At 50.7% G+C, this 21,833-nt stretch overlaps 1 protein-coding gene across 4 annotated transcripts in view; it reads right to left on the bottom strand.

Moving 5' to 3' along the window:
• Nucleotides 1–21,833, bottom strand: part of ZNF536 (zinc finger protein 536) — a 407,924-nt gene that overhangs the window by 218,603 nt on the left and 167,488 nt on the right. The window lies entirely within an intron of this gene.

Here is a 21,833-nt window from a genome sequence, read left to right as displayed (position 1 = left end):
AACCTCAGAGATTAAGATTTAACCCTTATGTTACGAAACACTGTTATTTTGTCATTTGGTAACTGTGCCCATCAAAAGAAGTATAAATTATCTGGTGATGGAATCTTAGTGGATCGTCGAGACTGTTCATTTTTGGGTGGGGGGCGAAGACTTACACCATTTAATGGGCTCTCCCTGTCCTTCCACTGGCATGATATCCCAGGCAGGGACTTTGACTGGGTTTAAAGAGATCCTTTATAGAACTAGATAAAAACCAATTAAAATCCAGGGATGATGCCATAGGAAGTCTCAACCAAGTTTGAGTGTTTTTAATAACTTTCCCAGTATACAGTAATGAGTACAAATTGTACCTGCAGTATGTGTTTTGCAGAAAATTAGAACTCAAAGCTGTTTGTTAAACACTAACACTCAAAGCTGGTCTGCATAATTGCTTTCAGTGCTCCTCTCTGCCCGCTCCCCAGCCTGTGCAGACCTGCGAAGGCCACACTGCTTGGGGGAAGGGTGGAAGGAACGCCGCGCACGCCTGCCCCCCTCTCCGCATCACAGCATGCGAGGAGCTCAACTTTGAAAGGCAATGAACCCATGCCTGGGTCCTTCTATTTCCAGATCTGTCTTCCAGTTGAAGGAGTCCAAATTTGCTTCCTGCCATTGGAACCGTTTTTGCACATCCCAGTGTTTACATGTGTTGGCCAGCCAGGTGGTCTAGGAGCAGCTCTTAACCCCAGCCAGGACTGATTCCTGGGCCAAGCAGTTCCCTCGGGGGACTGGTGGGGACAGAGCTCAACTGTGCAGGAAATGCATTCAGCCCTGGGGGGTGGGGGGTCTGCTACCTACCAGGCCTCCTGCCAGGCAGACTGCGACTGGCATGGAGGGTCTCCAATGGGAGACCTAGCTTCCTTGGCAAGAGGACAGGGGCTATGAGTCCGTCTTGCAAGGGAGGGAAGAAAAAGACATGAATGTTTATTTGTAGGAGAGAGAAAAACTGCAATCACCGGCTAGCGGTGGCCATGAATGATGACATGGACACCTGCACACATTCGTACACACTTGGTCACTTGTAGAAGAAGAACGCTTCCAAGTCGCCATCTTTCCTTTTTGTTTCTGGTGGCAGTCTACACGGAAATTTAAAAAAAAAAAAAAAGTCCATTTTGGAGGCTGGTCAGAAAGGAGTATTTTGTCATGGAGATTCTTGCATTCATTCACCAAACTTGCTGAGTTCCCTCTGTATGCCAGGCCCTGTCCCTGGCGCTCAGGACACTGTGGTGGACAAGACTGGCCAGCCGCAGGGCTCACAGCACCCACTGACCAGCAGGGAGGAGCAGGCCCAGTGGGTAGAAGTTGCTAAGGCAGGACTGGTGCCTGGAGGACCCCAGGCAAGGACTCTAACAGCCCCCAGGGCCCTCTCTGGAGCCCCTTCTCCACCTTCAAGCTCCATCCAGCTGTGCTGGCTCCTCTCCCAAGCAAACACGGATCATGACCCTGAAGCCACTTGGGAGTGCTCAGAATTCCACCCAACAGCTCTGGGGAAGTTTGGAAAGTCCAAAGCCAACATGGTTGGCCCACGTCCAACGGCTGCCCAGTTGGCCTTCTCTGAAGACATGAATCCAGAAAGACAGGCTATTTTCAGGTTGCTGCTGATGAGCTGAGCCAATTCAGCAGGAGGGAGAGGAGGCTGAATGTGAAATACAGCGAGACTACAAATCAGGCTGGATGAGGGGCATCAAGTTGAAGACCATCCCCCGTCCCCATTCGTGCTGGGTAAGTAACAGCTCAATTTGTTAAATAATGAATATGGGGAGTTTTCAAGTTAGGTTTGGATATAGAACTCTTTTATTATGTTAAAAAAATTTTTTTTCAGTCAACAAAGCTTTTTTAAGGAACTGGTCTTCAGGTGCCATTGCTGAAGCCTCAGCTGAGGAGAGGAAGAATGTTCTAGAATGTGCAAAGGTACAGTCGGCTCCTTGTCCCCTCATGCAGGTCTGAGCTCACATAGCCCCTTCTCACAAAGAGCACCATGCCTCCCTCGTCGGAGGCTGTCACCCCCAGCCTCTCTTCACCCATCACCTTATTTCCTTCTTCACAGCACTTACCACTAGGGCAAAGTTTTGTTGTTGACCTTTACAAATGTGCTTCTTTTCCATGAGGTCATGATCACAGTGGAAGCCTCCAGGCCCAGGGCAGAGCTGGCCCACTGTAAGTTCAGCATTTTCTGGCCAAAAGGATGAATGAGTGAAGAGACTCTATAAACATAGCCCATAAAAGAAAGCTACCCCTGTAAGAGAAACACTCTCCTCCCAACCTCATGCGACCCAAACTCAGCTTTCACACAAGGCCATGAACATCCACTATCAGATTTTGTCAGACTTGGAAGGGTCTCTGGCTAACCTAGAACCTGCGGGTTCAAACACCGCCAAGGGAGAGCCACCCGCACCACCAGCTCTCTCATTATATGTGCCCATGGTGACTATCCCAGGCCTGGACCACCACTGAGCAGCGATCCCCTTGAGAACTTGACCACTCATCGGGGGACCCACAGGAGAACTCAAAATTTTGGCAGAGCTGGCCAGCTCTCAAGGAGATGCTCCGAGGATTACAGCCCTTGGCCCCTCGAGTGAGCCCAGGCGAAGCCCGCACAGAGCCCCACTGTGAAGAATGGCCTTGCCAGATGATTATCTCCAAATGTTTGGTGAGCCCCACCACCCCATGATTCCGTGAGCAGGTGCAGGCCCTGCGATGGGTCAGTCATAACCAATACCAGCCGCCTAACTCAGAGCAAGAAAGGGGAGCGTGAGTTCTTGGAAAGAGCATGGGGTAATTGGTGTGCTGTCCCTGGGCCAAAGCAACCCAGGCGGGATGAGCTGGCCCCAGGCCCGGCCTGGGACTCACAAAACCTGGGTCGGCCCCAATTTCTCCAGCCTTGACACTTCACCCATCCGGAATTCATTTACCCCTTATGTCAGTCACTCAGTAAATACTTGCCAGGGCCTTCTATGTACCTGCCATCGAGGGCCTCTGTGGTCCAAGGGGCCAGCACAGGCAAGGCCATCAATAACGGGACGCAATGAAAAGGCTCAGAGAGGCTGAACTCACAGTTTAGACAAAGGAGTAACCACGACGGCTTTGGCATATAGGGGTGTGTGTGTGTGTGTGCATGAGTATGTCTGTGTTGGGTGAAAGGCAGAGATTCCCTAAGCAGTAGCGCTCTAGAAACTTATACAAATGCACACCCTGGAAAACTCAGGGATCACAGATCCCACTGTTAAGGGATTGGATCCCACCGCAGCCCTAAGAGCTCACGGAGCCAGAGAAGTGAGGCTGCCTGCCAGGGCTCGCCACTCTGATGGAAGGAGGTGTTACTCCTTTCCCCTAGCCCTCAGGGAGCAAGCACAGGGGGAGTGCCTTCCCTTTGGAACCACACTATTCCTTCCCAGGCCCTGTAGCGAATGGCTGTCAGTGTCGCAGGACACTTCCTCTGTCCTGATAACTCGGGCAGATGAAATCCACAGGCAGCACCCTTCCCCACACGTGGACAGCAGTACCAGGGAGCACTTGATCCCATGTGCCCAAGCTATCCTTCTCTCCCTGGCCCCAGCTCCAGCCTCATTATCCCACCATCCAGCAGCTGAGGGACCCCCACGAGGAAGCCAGGAGCCAGGACAGTGCTGGCCGTGATCCTGGGCTTAAGGCAATCCCTTCTGAGGAACCTTTACAGTAACTCCTCTGACCCTCCCACCCAGGTAGGAAAACCCTCGGTACAATTAAAAGCAAGTAAACAAACACCCAAACCCTGAGAACAGCTTGCCCCTGGCCTTCAGCTCAGGGCCCCAGCCCAAAGCGTATCAGGAAGAAGATCAATACACCCTGGTTGACTCATGGAAGGAACCGAGGCATATGTAATTTACCTGACTGTGGAAAGAAAGGCAGCCAAGTCTGGACAGTTAGAGGCCACTGTAAACGGCTAAATCGGGTACACTGCGCCCCGCCCCCCACCATGGAAACACTCCAACATTCCACCCCCGTCCTGATCTTGCCTGCTCCCCAGGGTCACGGTGGGGCACTGCTGGTCCTCAAGGCAACTGTCAATATTGACAAAGAACCAGGCATGGGGTGAGTCCCAGCCACCATGGCATTCCTCACCACCATGTGGAAATGCCTGGGCCCCACCTCTGAGCACGGGCAGGGCCCCAGTTGAAAGCTTCTGAAGGCTAGAGGTTTTCTTCTCGGGCTGTGCCATTTTGCATTTCATACCAGGGTATTCTCAGCACAGGGAACCCACCGTTGGGTGAGCAGATTATCAAAATACATTCTGTCTCATCATTCCCATCATTGCAGGTACAGTGAGCCATTCAGCTGCCTTTGATGGTGTTAATGGTTATTTTGATTTTGTATTTCTGCCTTCAAAACTATTTCCTGTGATACCAACAACAAAAGTTTTCACTTAACTCTTCCAATAGAGAACCTAATTGTATCTTTCACTCAAAATGAAATTTAAAACTATCAGGACACCAGAAATACCAGCTGCTACGAGTCTAAATAAATTTTACACAAAAACACAGTTTCATTTTGCTAGCACAGAAAAAAGAAAGTAATCTTATGAATAGTCCAAAAAATATAGATCTTGCCAGTAAGTTGCATGAAAGAGTTTTATCCTTATACCATGAAAAAGAATAGTTGGGAAATGAAATGACTTTCAAAATAACCATTTCAACTGGGTTTTTAAAAATCAAATATTGTTGTCTAGCCAAGCACAACTAAATATTCCCTTTTTTATCAATGTGGGTAGAAGTGCCGCTTCGGAAAATGTACAGGAGTCCTACCGCTCCCAACTGCTGGGCAGGGGAGGGACGTGGGTTCCCGGCAAGGGCTCCAAACGCCAACGTGGGGCTCATGGCACGCAGTTCTGGTAGCAGTTGGACCCCCTTTCTGCGGGCTCAAGTGACCCTCTGCATCTTCCCCACAACCCATCTTGCTTTCTTACACTTTGGGAAAGCAGTAATTAAGACAACTTCACCTAGAATACAATGGTTTCTTATTAAATACTATTTTCCAATTGTTGTAGCTCAAACTGTTTAACCAAGGTTGTTATAAGCATAATACACTCCTGTTCTGAAATACAGAACACCAGACTACTGAACCTTTTCAGGGTCATTAAACAGCTGTAAACATTATTACAAAAATAAACCAGAGATTTCATGCTTACATTTTGGCCTAGAGCTTGCTATGCTGAGCAAGTACATTTTTTCATCTCTTACAATCAACGCTGGTGACATTTGGGCATCCAAACAAATTACATCACAAACATTACTGAGGTGGGCAGGATACTGAGTGGTTTATTTGCCAGATGATTAATAGATAAACAGGAGGGCAGTTCGGGTGACCTGTTCCGTTTTGACTGATGTGTAGACAATGCTACGAGACAGGGCCAGAAACAGTTAAATCCTTGCTGAATTTTTTTAATGGAAAGATGATATTCAAATAGGGCCATGGAGTATGGTGACTGTGTGACCAGGAGAGCCGAGTTGGAGAGTATGGTCGAACTCCCCAACTTCCCCTCGTGCATGGAATGTGGGTCAAAGTCAGGGCCCTCGCAGCCTCGGATGGTGAATGGGACCCCGGTGGACCAGCTTCAACACACGGTCCCACAGAGTCCCAGACAGCTTCCGCACTGGGGGATGGGAGTTGGAGGACTCAGAAGAAGAAAAGGAATAAAAAGTATCCTCTCTTTGAAGACTTTGGACGATTTCAAAATTCTCAAGGGCGAATGCATGTTGGCTTTTGGAGTCTGGGTTGAAGCTATAGCCCGTAATTGACGGCAGATCATGAGCACAGCAGACAGGAAAGGAAAACACCCACAAAGTGTGCCCCTGGTTATCTTTTCAGGGTAGAGAAGACTTCCAGTCTGAGTTCCTGGCCCACTATTTGCCCATCAGGCAAACGTGCTGGGATGGAATTCGGACAACCTCCTATGGGGTGGTTGTGAAGACCATGGACGTGTCAGGCAGACAAGCTCTCAAAAAATAAAACAGAAAACAGGTAACAACTGTCATCATCACCATCTCCATCATTCCCATTATCATCATCATCTTCTTTTTCATCATCACCATCCTTATCACCATCATCATCTTCACCACCACCACTGTCACCAACTTCACCGTCATCATCTTCACCACCACCACTGTGACCACTGTCATCATCACCATCATCATCACCATCATCATCATCATCACCACCAACAGTGACCACTGTCATCATCATCACCTTCATCATCACCATCATCATCTTCACCACCACCACTGTCACCAACTTCACCATCATCATCTTCACCACCACCACTGTGACCACTGTCATCATCACCATCATCATCACCATCATCATCATCACCACCACCACTGTGACCACTGTCATCATCACCATCATCATCACCATCATCATCATCACCACCACCACTGTGACCACTGTCATCATCACCATCATCATCACCATCATCATCTTCACCACCACCACTGTGACCACTGTCATGTTCACCTTCACCATTGTCATCACCATCATCACCATCACCACCACCACTGTGACAGCTGTCATCACCATCACCATCATCACCTTCACCACCACTGTCACCCATGTCATCACCTTCACCACAGCCATCACGTCATCTTCATCATAACTATCACATCATCTTCATCATCATTACCTTCACCATCACCACTATCATCACCACTGTCATCTTCATCACCTTCATCATCCCCATCATCATCTTCATCTTCATCATAACCATCACATCATCATCACCTTCACATCGCCGTTGTCATCACCTTTATCAAAGCTATCACATCACCATTACCCCATTGTCATCTTCATCACCATCATCACCACTGTCATCATCTTTACCATCATCATCTACATCAGCAACAGTGTCCTCCTTCCCCTCCTCCTCCTCGTCATCACAATACCATGTGCCAGCACAACACTGTGCCAGGTACTTCACAATCATTACCTCACTTAGCCTCATACGACCTTCGAATGCTAGGTATTAAACTATCCCCATACTAAAAAAGAGCAAACTAAGGCCCAGAAAATTTAAGTCCAACAAGGGCACTATGACTGGGGAGCCTGACTCCAGAGCCCAAGCAAGACATGCTGGTGGACAGGCAGGCTTCTGATGTCCATACCACGTTAGTCTTGCTGAGCTGAATGCAGACAGCTCCTTCATTTGCACAATGTGTAGAAACAAAGGAAGCCACACAGTTCAGGGAAAGCTTAAAGGAGGCCAAGGAGCCAGAGCCCTCACAAACATGTGTGCCAGGAAGTGGAAACGTGCAGTACACTCCAGGAAAGCAATTCAGGGGGCAAGCGTGGGCGGGGGTGGGGTGCAGGAAGGCACTGTGGATCTAGGAATGTGGCGAGCCTGTTGCTCACCAGTTGGGGAAGGTGTCACACAAAAATTTATTTATATATGGGCGCCGGGGTGGCTCAGATGGTTAAGCGTCTGCCTTCGGCTCAGGTCATGATCCCAGGGTCCTGGGATCGAGTCCCGCATCGGGCTCCCTGCTCCTTGGGAGCCTGCTTCTCCCTCTGCCTCTCTCTCTCTGTCTCTCATGAATAAATAAATAAAATCTTTAAAAAAAATTTATTTATATGATCTTATTGTCCTAGCATCCGTAGGTGGATATACTATTTCACGTTGTCCTGTCCTGGGACAGGCGGGTTATTCCCCAGCCAGACTGGGGCAGCAGAAAGGGAGTGGCACCTGAAGGGCCATGACCATGGCTCCAATTGCACACGCTCTTCCAGAGTTGGTTGACTGCAGCTACCTGCCTGAGTCCCAACTTCGTTGTCTCTAAAATGAGCTGAGATTCAGTGTCCTGCACACTTGACAGGGTTTGGAGAAGGCAAATGGGATTATGGGAGAGAAAACATGGAGCTTAAATTGTAGAAGGCAGTGCCTGTAAAGGGACCTTTCTCATGTGCCAACCACAGCTTCAGCACAGGCTTCCAGAGCTGGAAAGACCTTTCATCTGGGACTCGAATAAATCCTGAGGGGCAAAGGACACAACCAAGGCACGATCAAGGCCTGTAAACGCAGTTACTAAAGCCTCACTCATTGCCGACTTTACTGGTGCAGCGTGAAGTGGGACTCATACCATTCAGTGACATTCGTCAATGCCTGCCTGTGGCGAGAAGAGGACCAGCCACCAGCAAGACCAGATCCTTGCCTTGGAAAGCTGGAGAGTTACCCCCACGAGGAGCACAAACTGGGGGCAGGTGCTGAAGGGGGGGAATCTACAAATGCTGGGGGGCTGGGTGCAGGTGGGAAGGTGCAGTGGGGACCAGGGAAGGGAGACCAGTGGGGAGAACAACCGGGAAGAGGTTAGTCCTTGGCTGAGCTTAGAGGAGGTCACTCAGCACAGAAAGATGGAAGGGCATGGAGGACAGAGGGAACAGAATGTGCAAAATGGGGACTAAGCACGGAATGTGCTGGGGGATGACAGGGAATGGGGTGGACATGGCGGGCCAGGCGCACACCTGAATGCCAATCCATGGAGTTCATATTTGGGGCAAAAGGGGGTTCAGGAAGCTTCTGTGAGGGTTGTAGTAGAACACGTGCTTTACTCTGCCGCCGCTGTGGCACGTTAGCAGCTTCCTACCACGTTGGATCAGAGGAGATGAAGAAAAACAGAGGGTGAAAATAAACTCCCGAACCACACCCAAACATCCGAGGGCTAGAGTTCTCGCTGTGGTGAGGGAGGGCTCCCTGCACCCCCGAGAGAAAAGGCTACTCAGAGTTTGGAAGCAGACATTGATCTCCCCTCTTCTTTGTAACAGCAAAAAAAAAAAAGTGAAAGAAGGACTGCTCCCCATATCTCCTGGCAGCCTACCCCCACCTCTCCAAATGTGGCCACCCCTATCTGTCCATGCTCCATCCTGGGTCACCTATTCTGGGAAGCCTTCCTGGAATTGCCCCAGGCTGGAGGTGAAACTCGGTCCCCAGAGTTGCTCCGCACTTTCTCTAGAGCTGTTAGGACATATTCACAATGCACTTTGAGGCACGCAAATAAGGAGGTCACATTTCTTCTCCTCTGCTGGAGCTTTGTGACAGCAGGGGTCTTGTGAGCTCCTATCCTTAGCACCTGGGGCAACAGTCCCACCAATAACTGGTCCCTTAAGCTTCTGATGATCACAATGCAAGGGAGGGAGGTAGTCCGTACCATCCTAAGAATGCACAGCACTTTGTGAGCAAAAGCCCAGGCCTCTCCCCCCAGAATGCAGGCCATCAAGTGGTGCTTCCAGTTCTCCCAGATGTGATGATTTGGGGAGGAAATGGCCCCCTAATTTGCTGTAATTGATTTATCTGAACTGTGTCCACCTCATCAGGGAAAGCAACAAACTGTACACACACACACACACACACACACAGGCTTTTAATGAATGACCTACCTTTAAAATATCACAAACATGAACAAGATACCAGCAGTTGTCATGAAGTGTATTGATTCTTTCTCTCACTGGCTTTCTCTCTCTCTTTTTAACCAGACTTGGTCATGGCAGGAAGTTAGATATGTAATCCCTTATTAACCCGCCTTGGCTCCCTGCTCAGCCTCAGCACACAGCCGCTGCCCTAGAACAAAACCGGGGGGCCCGGCACCCCCAGGCCTCCCGGCAGTGCCTCCCTCCCAGAGGGCAGCGGCCAACAGGGTGTGGGGCCCAGCTACCCGTCACCACCCTTCACCCCTGATTAAAGCCATTTACATCTGAGCACTTCTGGACTAGGGTATCATGTCGAACACTTTATTTTCATTTCACAGAAGCCTCAGATTTGATTCGGTGCAAAACTAAATATGATGTAGAATGCACATATGCAAGAGTGATCAAAGAGGGCCTGATTGTGAAATATTCATAGAAGTCGGCCCAGGGAGATTCGTTCGGCAGGGCACCTGTCAAAGACAGAAGCTCAGATACACGTCATCTCGTAAGTACACACATCATTACTGAGCAAAGAATCGAGGCACATGAGTAGAGCCTCTGCGGCCTGCAGCTCTCAGGCTCAGGCCAACAGATGAGGCCTCTCCAGGCCAGACTGGGGCTTCAGTCCTTTTTGGCTCTTGGGGTCCCCAGTTCCACATCTCTGGCTCCTGTGCAGGTCCCCAGGCTGGCCTCGCCTGGCCTCTGCTGGGCCAGACTCTCGGGAGCGGAGGGAAGACTAGCCACCGGCCCCTGACCAAAGCAGCAGGAACAGCAGCTGTGGGGCCGAGCTGCACGTTGGCCAAGCGCGCGCACTCACGGGGCTGCAGACACGCATTTCTGACCACTATTAGGAAAGAAGGGGGAGCAAAGAGACTCCCCAGCTCACACGTCATTTGAGGAGGGAGCACCCTGTGCCTCATCATGTTTAAGCCTGTATTTGAAAAGAGGACCCTCTATTCTGGGGAGCTGATGAGGGGACTTGGTGCCCTTCTGTGCATATCGTTCCCTCTGTCTGGAACACTCTCTTTGCAATCCCCACTTGATCCCTATGCTCTGTCGTCTGGTGAAGATTAAATGCCACCCCGTCCAGGAGGCCCTCCGTGATACCCCAGGGGCAGGGCAGGACCTCTCCTGTCTGCCCTGCCCCCTCACAATGGCTTTCGTCCTGGGTTGGGCTTGTTTGTATACGGGTCCAGAAGCTCCCTGCGGGGGGAGGCCATGAGCATTGCTTCACTGGGGTGCCCCCAGCAGCAGCACAGAGCCAGGCCCAGAGGATACACTCAATTAATATTTGCTGAATGCATGAAGAAAGGAGCAAGCACATGGATAAATGATTGAATGAGGAAGTGAATGAACGGAGCAATCAACGAAGGATGCAGGCTGGGTACACAGCATCTAACCTTGGGGAGAGAGGGGATGCTCAGGAGAGAAAGACTCAGACCACAGCCCACTCCTGCACGATGGGGGCAGACCCTGTTCTCTGCTCCTCAAGACACAAGCCAGGTGACAGGTTTGCCTTATAGACCTGATCTCAAATGTCACCCCATCTGCATGCCGCTCCCAGTCCCCCACACTTCACACTCCGCACGAAGGGCTAATCCCACTCCATCTCATGATGGATAACCTGGGTCCCTGTCTCTGGCTGGGACCTCTAGGGACCTGTATCTAACCCAAACCCAATGCTTTGCCTGCAACACGAACCTACAAATTCTGGCTGAATGAATTCTAAGCCCCCCACCGCGCCCCTGCCCTTTATAAACCCTGCCCTCCTTTGACACCTCTGCTTCCTTCAGCATACTCTCACTTGCCCGTGCAAACACTCGTTCATTCATTCACTCTGCATTTCCTGATAATCCACTGTGTGCCAGGCACTGTGCTGGGATCTGCAGAGAAAAGAATCAGAAACAACCTACCCTTCCAGACTTCACTATCAGAAGGGCAGACGGACCTGAAACATCAGCCCAGAGATGATGATAACATTCGAGTGCGGTTTATTCACAAAGGCTCAGGGGACTAGCAGCTTTGAGGGTAACCACCACACCTTGTCCTTCTGTCTCTGAGTGCCCAGCACAGGGGAGACCCTTGGGGACAGGTCTGTTGTCAGCATGACACTGCCTCTCCCTTTCTTGGGCTTGCTCCACTCTGACCCCTGGCTGATACCTCCCTCCCAACCCCATATCCCATCACTCCAAGATCCAGGTCCTTGCAGAACAGAATGCCCTCTCTCTCTGACAGTGCCCTCCAGGGAACAGTGTTCCTAGTGCCTGGAACAGCAGCGGGGCTGGGCATCCCAGAAAACTGGCTGCCCCCCATACCTATTCCAGGTGGGCTTACAACCTCCCCCACAGGCTGCTCTCCATCCCGCCCTGGAACCAACCCACACCCCAGCCCAGACGGCCGGCTGTGTAGCCTTGGATACCCTGGCCCCTCTCTGAGTCTTGGTTTCCCATCTATAAACCAAGCAGGCTGGCCAGGCTGATCGCTACCCTCAGCTCCTCAGTCTCTCCTCCTGCCTCCTGATTTATGCTTCTGTGGCCCACCTGACAGGGAAGGGGCCTCCCAGCCAAGCCCTGATCCTGAACCATCACCAATCACAGAGAACGGCTGGAGTTGAACTTCACCGATGCTGAACACCGGGGGAAACATTAAAAATGAAGCAATTAACGTTTCTCTTCTTACAAGGGAGGAAATGCCATTAGTGGGCTGGTCTGGGGGCATCAGTGTGTGGTCGGTCCACCCTGCCCCGGATAGGCTGTACTTTATCGTCACGATCATGACAAGAGGGAACCTGGACAAGAGGTACTTCCTTGGGAGAGGCTTTCCAGAAACCCAGAGGCATTCTTGGCGTGGAGGTAGGAGCTCCACGAGCTGCAAACGGCATCCAGAAGGGACAGTGGTCAACAGTCGGGCGGCTAGTGTTACTCTTTGGGGTCCCCGAGGATCCTCTTTTCTGGGACTCCGTGGGACCAATGAAAAACAGCGGCTGTCACTGGAGGTGAACGACTTCTTACCCAAAAGAACGGGAGGCCCAGGAGCTGCAAGGTGGTACCTCCCCAACTATGCATCTGAGACAGGAGAGCAATAATGAGGTCATTTGTGCCAGGGGCCTGCAGCAGTGCCTGGCCCAGAGTGAGCACTCCATAGAGGTTCCCGCGCTGTCCCCTCTTCTGTGACCACAGTGACCACGTGCAGCCAGCGCTGGGCCCGTTAGCACACCTGCCTCGCCCAGCCCTGGTCGGCCCCACTGTGAGGCCGCCTGGAAGCCAAACACTCCCAGGGCCTGTGTGGTCGCCAAGGGGTTAATAACCTCACCTTTCTTCTTTTGTAAGTGTTTGCAGCTCACGAGGAAAAGCCGAACACCCCCACTTGAAATCTGGACAAAAGGCCTGTGAAGGCATTTCATGGAAGAAATGGAATTGGCTAATGACCATGGAAATGTCACTCCTCACGAGACAGCAAGAAGACTCCAAACAATAGCAAGGTCCCATTTGAAAATAATTCTATTACAGATTATACCCAGACCTTGTGAGAACCCTAAATTTCCCCCACAGAATCACGGCACCTCCAAAGCGGGACACGGGAGAAGGGAATGTGACCTTGTTCCAAGCTTCCCTACCAAAGTCAGATACCCAGAGCTACGGTGTGGAGTTCTTGAAGAAGCCAAGCTAGGAAGGGGAGCATTCTAGATAGCGTTTTCACACCTATGCTGGGGACTAAAGGAACAGAAAAGGCCCTGGTGTTAAAAGGTGTAGCCTGTGAGTTCTGCTTTAGTCAGAAACCTCTTAGAAAGCCTCCAACAATCCTGCCAAGGAAGCAAAACTCCTCGGGCAGCAGGTTGTGCAGGATGGAATACAGTGAGACCTGACCGACGAGCCCTGCGGGCACAATGTCCCCAAGCCTGAGGCCAGCCTGTGTCTGCTCACTCCCCCTGCACCCGCGGGATGTCTCCATGTAAGTGCAAGATGCACAGAACAAACATCACAGTCTTTCCTGCGCACAACTAACCGGAATTCATGCCAGAGACTTCCAGGAACAGCCATCCCCGTCCCCCATCCAATCTCCCTCCCCACCACTCTCCTCCACATTCTCCCGGACTGCTTGGGGAGCACTTCTCCATGCCACAAATGAGATCTGTGCACAGCTTCTCTCTTTGCACAGGGATGCTACTTGAGGGAAGAGAGACACAGATGATAGTAGGGTGGCAAAGCTGGAGAAGTCTGATGTGCCCATTTTATAGATAGGTATACAGAGGCCAGGAGTCGGGTGACGATCCCGCTAAGGTTACAAGTGTTTGTGCCTCTATGTGCCTGTGTCCCTTGGTTACCTCCTAAGCACTCAAAAAAATTGGTAGAAGCTAAGTAAATGCTCCCTGGCTGGCTGAATGCACGAGCAGGTGGACAGAAGAAACAATGCACAAATACAAAGATGGACAGTCCAACCAACAAATTCTGGAATGCCCTTGCCTCTACTCGCTCAGCAGCCAAATGGGGAGCATCCGTTACAGAAGGGCTTCAATAATCTATCTTCCCCTGCTGGACCCCAAGTTCACCAACCTCTTTCCCCCCCCCATAATTCCTTCTTCAATTAGACAATATAAAATTAGACTCTTGATTACATCATGTCCTGGGCTTACTGACCGGTCCTCAAAATCAGGTAGCCTGCTAGCCTGCAACCTCCTCAGCCTTCTGCAGAGCCCCGTGCAGGGCATGATGCCCGTGAACTAGCTGGTGAGGTCTGAGCCCGTCACCCTCGAGGACGTGAATCCCTCCCAGGAGGCACCTGCGGGGTAGTCAGAGGCTGCGGCCAGGGCACTCGGGACTCAAGACATTCAAGATAAAGATTCTCCCAAGTCTTTCCTAAGAAAGCAAGCAGAAGAGCAAAGATGGGGTTAGGGCCAAAGATGCCCCCCATTTAGAAACACACTTCAGGAGGCAGGAAAGAATGTTTCCATTGGCTCATTCATGGGTTTGATTTGCATCAAATTACATCAGGTTGATGTGATGTAACATGACATCCCCCCGTGAAATGCATAAATCAAGGCACCTCATAAATTTAAAGGAATAGAGTTCTTTTCCAGAAGTGGCTAATTACTCATAAACAGCAGATATTTTATTGCCCTTGGTCAGTAGCAGGTTTTTAATAGCCAGAGCGTTTTGTGACTCAAGCTTTTCATAACACGGGGCTGAGGAAGTCAAGCACTACCTGTTTCTAGCTCCCTCAAGGATTACAAAGATCTTGCCAAGGTAGACCACCTCTGGGGAGGCCCCCTCAGCCAGGCCTGGCTGGGGTGTGGTGCCAGCCCCCGACCCACTCCTGCTCTGCTGGGAGGGGAGCCTGGCTCGGCAGCCAGCTGCTGCGTGGGCAGGGCTCCCCGAAAATGCCACCCCGCAGGAGCTCAGGACTGTTAGTGGGATCGGGGACTTCCTGCATACTCATGGGGACAGTTTCCTGCCCATGCCTCCGGGAAGCCAAGTTTACCAGGTCCAGACTGCTCCACCGATGGCAGAGGTTTGAGCAGACACCCACTTTCCTCCACCCAGGCCCATGACAGGCCCTGCACAGGGGAACCCTCCTCTTCCTCCTCAGCCCAGGGGCTTGGGTGGGCTTGTAAACAACACCCAGACCCTGACTGTGGAATTCATTTGAGCCAATCAGCATATCCCACCCCTTGGCCTTGGTGCTAAGTTCAAGGATCAGCACATGACTTAATTCAAGCCAATGAGAGTGAGGGCTAGGGCCTGCCAGTGAGCTACAGATGCTTCAGACACTCTCCCATGAGGTCTGGAGCTTTAGCAGCTACTCTGCCACCAAGATTTGGAAGCTGCTAGGAGTGGGGCTGTCACATGCTGGGCTAAGGCCAGTACCAAGGAGACAGAGGAGAGAAGTCAGCTACTCAGGGACATAAACTGAGCTCCTGGATCAAATGGCACCTGAAGCTGAACAATTTAAATACTTTGCAATTACATGAGCCAATACAGTCTCCCAGTGCTTTAAGCTGGTTTGGGTTAGATTTCCTGTCACTTGAAACCAAAGGAGTCTTGGCTGATAAAAGACCACAGCCTCCCTTCCAGACACGCCCCTGTGCCTTTCCACTTCTACTCTGCTCAGCCAGCCTCCTGCCTGCTTGATGAGCATGCCAACTCCTTCCCATCTTTGTTCTCTTCCACTGGTCTCATTCGAATCCAGGCCAGCCACACTCTGCACACCCTAGGGTGCTGAGCCTCACTCTGGCTTGGCTCTTCTGGAAGTGTCTGGTGTGAAGTGGGGAAGGCAGGCCCTGGATGCAGAAGAAGCACTCCACAGTGGGCACTGAGAATGCATCTCTCACCCTGCCCAGCTGTCTGCTTGCCATTTGCCAAGGGATGTGGAATTCCACCATTGGGTCTTTCCCATAAGGCTTTTCTTGTTTGCTCCAAAGAAAAGTGATTTTAGAAAAGTGTAGTCATGATCATCCAGAAGTCTTCAGCACTTATGTGTCGATTTAGAGGCATGTGCCAATCCTTCTGTACCAACCCTCCCCTCCATCCCCTCCTTGGGTGCCTTCTCCTTCAGATCTACAGCCAAATGTCACTTTCCCCATTACCTGCACCCAGGCCCCTGCGTGCCCAGCTGACTATTAGCTGAACTCAGTACAGATGTCCGCTGGCTGATGAAGGAAAGTGAGACCCCGGAGTGTTCACCGTTACACAGGCTTCATGGTCTACAGAGCAAATCCTCACCCACTGTTCCCTCTGCTCTCTCTGTACCCCCTGCACTGCAGGGACTCCTGGCCTCCTCTTCATTTTTTCTAAAGATTTTATTTATATATTGGAGAGAGAGACAGCAAGAGAGAGCATGAGCAGAGGGAGAAGCAGACTCCCCGCGGAGCAGGGAGCCTGATGCGTGGCTCGATCCTAGGACCCTGGGATCATGACCTGAGCTGAAGGCAGACGCTTAACGACTGAACCACCCAGGAGCCCCAGGCCCGGTCTTCATTGTTCTTCATTGTATTTCATTGTACCGAGAGCCCCAGAGGGACTGAGCTCCAACCCAGTGTTCCCACCTGAGTGCAGGCCCCTCTGCAGCCTGCTGTGTGTACGCCGGGGAGTGTGAGGACATCCTGACACGTGGGGCTGCAAACAGGGTACCCAGAGCAGGCGACTATAAGGGCAGAATGAAAATGAGCTGCAGCAGTCACCCCCGGGGCCCAGAGGCAAAGTGTCCCTGGGCTGGCATTAGCTCAGCTTCAGGGTGACCCCCCCCCCCGGAACACCCCCCCTCGCCCCCTGCCGCCACGGATACTCACAGCAAGCAAGCAACCCCGGCAAAGCACTTGGGACTGGGCAGACAGTGTGTCGTCCAGATCCTGGGAAGTCGGCCCCGTGTCTCTTCTTGCAGAGGCCACACTCACCCTGGCAGGGAGCCCAAGACCGCCTGCGCCTGGCCTCCCCCAGATCCGGGTCATGTTACTGCTTGTCGCCCACCCACCTGCCCCCACCTCCCCGTGCCCTTTGCCGCAACCACTCCCCTGCCCCCTGCCCCGCCACAGCTGCCGGGGCTGCCGCCTTGTTCCCGAGGGAGCCCCCGGGAGGGAGCCCTGCCCTTGCGTGCCCTTCGCACAGGCTGGGCAGGCCCTCGGTGGCAGGGGACAGACCGAGCAGGCTGTGCAGCGCCTGTCATCTCACTCCAGGAACCCAGCTAGCCAGGCACCAGCACGCGCAACCTCTGATCTCCGAAACTGCTCGTTCCCCCCGCAGCGTCCCCGGACACCCCGCGCCCCGGCACTCAGCAGTAACGGAGAGCAGCGATGCACAGATCCACTCACTCCTTCATTCAACCTGCCACACAAGAGCCTCTGGTTCAATGTCTGCCCCCTTTAGCCATAAACTCAGCCATGGCAGGAAGAGGCTCCCCGGGGTATTGCTCCATCCCTGATGCCCACCCCGAGCGCTGGGGGAGCCCGGAAGTCTTCGTTTTCTTTAACTTTCTTATCATGAAATACACAGAATGTTCCCAATAAAGAGTAAGCGGAGGGAGTGCACGGATAAATGAAATGTGTGGACAGATGGACGGATGAAGAGATGTGGGGGTGGACAGATGTGTGTCTGCATGTGTGGAGGGATGGATGGACGGATAGTTGGATGCATGTGTGGGTGGACGGACGGGTGAACATGGATGCATGGAGGAGGGATAGATAGATGTGTGCATGTACGTGGGTGTCCCCTATGTGTTAGCTACTGTGAGGACGGTGGAGATGAGCCTGCACTAGTCTCTTCTAGGAGGGAGCAGAGTCTTGGCCTGATTCCAAAACTGAGAGCAGAAGGAGCATAGGAAGTGGCCCCAAAGGATACACTCTTGCAAGGAGGTGTCAGGAGAATTCAGAGAGAGGTGAAGGGGAAAAAAAATCGGGATCCATCATAACATTTCGTGACACCCGGTAAACTTTCGCTCAGGCAGTGGGGCCCTTAGGTTCTTCAGGCGTCCTTAGTCCTTTCTAAAAAAAACTAACAGTCCTAATGAGGAGAAAGATGACCCTATCTGGGGATCTTTCTGGTGCAGTTTCCTGAGGCTTGAATCCATTTTAAACCTCCAGGGTCAATGTGCCCCCTCTTTGGGGGGTTTTCTGCAGGGCTCTGCTTCCCCCAAATCCTAAACTCTCTGGTAGCTCAAGGTCCCCTCACCTGTCTCAGGATATAAGTAAAATAAAAATAGTTTAAGAGGGCCTTACACACCCGTATTCCCAATCGCAGACGTCCACATACCACCTGCCTGACGTCCTTTGCCAGGGAGCTGTTCTGTAATAAACCACCTTCAGGTTTTTGCCATGTTTTTGTACCCCTGCTAATATTTTTTTAATTAATTCACTATTTTTTACTTTAATGCATTTAAAAGGAAACTATATCATTACCGTAAATGGAGATTTGTATCACTTGCTCTAAATTAAAGGTAATTATAAAAATAAATAAAATGAGAACAATGTTATTAAATTCTGGCTGGATCTTGTTGCCTGCCGCAGGCTCTGGCCTGAGGCCTGCTCTCTTTTACAGAGGGAGGCTAACAAAGGCACAGGGCGCTACACACACACACGTGCACACACACACGTGCACACACACACACGTGCACACACACGGCTTCCTCCTGGAGAGCTGAGGCATGCCCCATCGTTCATCTCTACCCTGTGACCCAGGTTATTTTTATATGGGGGTCCACGCACCTCCCACAGTAGCCGGCTTCTTCCTGATCAGAACAGCCCCTTCTTTACCGGTGAGGACCTTCAGATCTGGGTGGATAAGGATCTCCTTAAGAAGTTCTGAATAAATAAGAATTAATGGACCTTTCCACCCCATTAAAGGAAATCCTTAATTTGAAAATAGACCGACTCCTCCCTTCTCTGACTCTTGGGTGTTCCCCCTACCTGTCTCTGACCTTTATCCCCATCCAAAGCCCATAGGATGCTGTTTGGGTCAGCGACCTGCTTCATTTTCCAGGGAGGACCAGGTACCCTCGCTCCTCCCAGCCCCCAGGCCGGGCAGGTGGTGGGCCTCCGGTGCCCGTCCCTGAGGACCTCGGTGCCCAAGGGGCCGGTGATGAGAAGCCCCTGCTCCCCTTCAAGTTCACAGGAGAGAAGACTCCCGTCTGTTGCAAAACACCGATTTCGGTTGCAAGTGAAGGAACAACAGTGAAATCAACCAAAAACCAAACACATATAATCGACACGTTTGCCTTAAGCACGGTCAAGTTCTTCCTACATTCAGAGCCTGGCCCCAATGGGTTATCCGTAGAGTTCTCTTCAAAACATAAAGCCTCAGAAAATAGCACAGCAGTTCTGAGACCAGGTCCTGAAAATCTACTTTGTGTTTCTTTTTCAAGAGAGGAGCATTTCAAATATCGGTGAAATCTTTCTAAGAGAAACTAAATAGATGGGATTTAGCTTCACAATATTAACCGTACCTTCTCCTCAAAGGGTGCAAATGAGAATTTAGGCTGTTTTTAAGAAAAATTTTGTTTTTCCTGATATTGCCTGAGTTGGTGCGTCTGACGCTGGAGATTGCCTGTGCAGCAACCGGGTCTGTTGTAATTAACACAGAAGTAGCAGCTCTACTTCCTGGTAATATATTTTCCTAAGACTTTGATGATGCTCAGAGATTTCGAATCCCACACTGCAGACTTTGAAGAAACTGCATTGGATAGAGACACCTTAGACAAAAATGGAAATAACTCGAGTCTAATATGCCTCCCCAGGAGCCTCACAGAAGAACGGGTTAAGGATATCCGAGCGCACCGTGGATCAGGGTGCAGGAAAGTTGGTCTTGCGGGGCCTGCCAAGGCGTTCGAGCGGTGATTGGACCATCTTATTGGGGGTGTTTGGGCCCCTGAGTGTCTTCTTTGGTCTCAAACATAAATGACTTCCTTAAAGGATTTAATTAATTCTTAAATGTGCACAGAGCCCATGAGCACAAACATTAACTTGTTAAAAGCATTAAGCCAGATTCTGTTCTCAGCCACTCACAAGCAGCTCCCCGTGACATCCCTGGGAGTGTCACATGCAGGCTGGGCCCTGCAGATGCCCAGAATCCTTGGTGCCCAGCTCCTGCAAGCACCAGGCCGTGACTCATCTTGGGGCCGGCATCACCGACTGGCCTCTGCCCCGGCCCCCAGAAGAAGTGCCTGGGGGAGAACTCTGTCCCCTCTCTGCTCTGCTTTCTTTCCTCTTCACTGAGCTCCCTGAGCCGCTAACAGCTTCTCCATGCCTGGCAAGGACACTGAGGAGCAGGGGACACGTTGGGAGTCCTACTTGGATGGGGAGAGCTGCGGTGAGCGGGGCTTCACGAGGAAGCCTCCCCAGATGTGAGCACACTAGGGGGGGAAACGCGCTGCCTCTTCTCGGATGCAGTCCAAACCGTGCCTTCTCCAGGACGCCCCTGCCTGCCTCCTGCCTGTCCCCACACTGCTGGTTCATCGACATCACCAGCTCCCTTCTTGTTCACCGCCCAAGTGTCCTTTATGTGCCCTGTCTTGGATGGAATCTGATTTAAAACAGCAGAAACGACATGTATCACCTGTAAAGTAGGCCATACGCACACACACACGTGCACAATGTGTATCCACACATGCGTGTGCTTCATGACAGTATCCGCTGTCGTAACAGGTAAGGGATGTCCTGACACAGGACGCTGGAAGGGGTGTAAACCTATACTCTTTTCCTAAAATCAGCTTGGCATCATATATCAAAAGTCTCAAAAACATGTATAACCTATGACTCAGTTTTCCAGCCCTAGAACAAACCTAAAACACGACCAGGATGAAGACAGAACGCTACTTATAGTAACAAAAGACAGAGCTGACCTAAATGCTGGCGCGCAGGGGAGGGTAAATCGATGCCCTACGGATACTCTGCATTAAAACCAGCCTTTCAAAAGATAGTTCAGAAGATGGGAAAATGCTCATAATATAATTTTAAGTGAAACATAAAACTATAATTACAGTCTAATTCCAATTCTGAAAAAGAAAATATATAGAGAGAGAAGACAATGTGAGAAAATATAGCAAAATGTTAACAAACTATTATCTCTGAGGGGGGTGGGATTAAACGTCTTCTGAACACTATTGTATATTTTCCAAATTATTTCATGGGCATGTCTTGTTTCTCTAAGCAAAAAAAAAAAAAAAAAAGAAAACTTATCTTTGAAAAGAAAGCTAAAATGAAAGAAAACCCACCTCCATGGGCCAGGGATCAATCTTCAGTACTCTTTTTTTTAATTGGGTAACTAGCGGGGAGCCTCAGTGGCTCAGTCAGTTGAGCATCTTGACTCTTGATTTTGGCTCAGGTCATGATCTCAGGGTTGTTGAATCAAGCCCCCCATTGGGTTCTACCCTCAGCATGGAGTCTGCTTAAGATTCTTTCCCTCTGCCCCTCCCCCCTTCTCAAATAAGTAAATAATTTTTTTAATTGGGCAACACAAAAGTTTGGATTGGAATGAAATAAGTAAGATTCTAAAATCATGAGCTTTATAATGATGAAAATGTTTTAATTGAGTAATGTTCATTAAAATGTGATTCCCAGAGAGTGGTGCTTTAGGGATGGCTGAATGAAGGAGCCAGGACCTTCCGCGTTGGTCCACTCTCCCAGAAAGCCATTCCCACTCGAGCCCGCCCCACACCTTCAGAGGGACCACCTATGGCCTGGCTTTGCCAATCCCCTAGGCACCGTGCCTAGTCCACAGTAGATGTTCCAAAGTATCATTGAAGTGGACAAATCAAGATGCTTTCTCATGAAGAAATGGACACAAGCTCAAGGTAGTTTCTCTCTTGGGATATTTAGATTTTTACAACAAATCCTAGAAGACTAAATAAATAGTTCCATTAAGTTCAACAATCATATACTGAGTGCC

Source organism: Leptonychotes weddellii, chromosome 16 (assembly GCF_054177405.1).
Source record: "Leptonychotes weddellii isolate Sample4059 chromosome 16, ASM5417740v2, whole genome shotgun sequence".
Lineage (NCBI taxonomy): Eukaryota > Metazoa > Chordata > Mammalia > Carnivora > Phocidae > Leptonychotes > Leptonychotes weddellii.
Note: the sequence above shows the minus strand (reverse complement) of the source record. Positions and strands in the feature narration are given on the sequence as shown.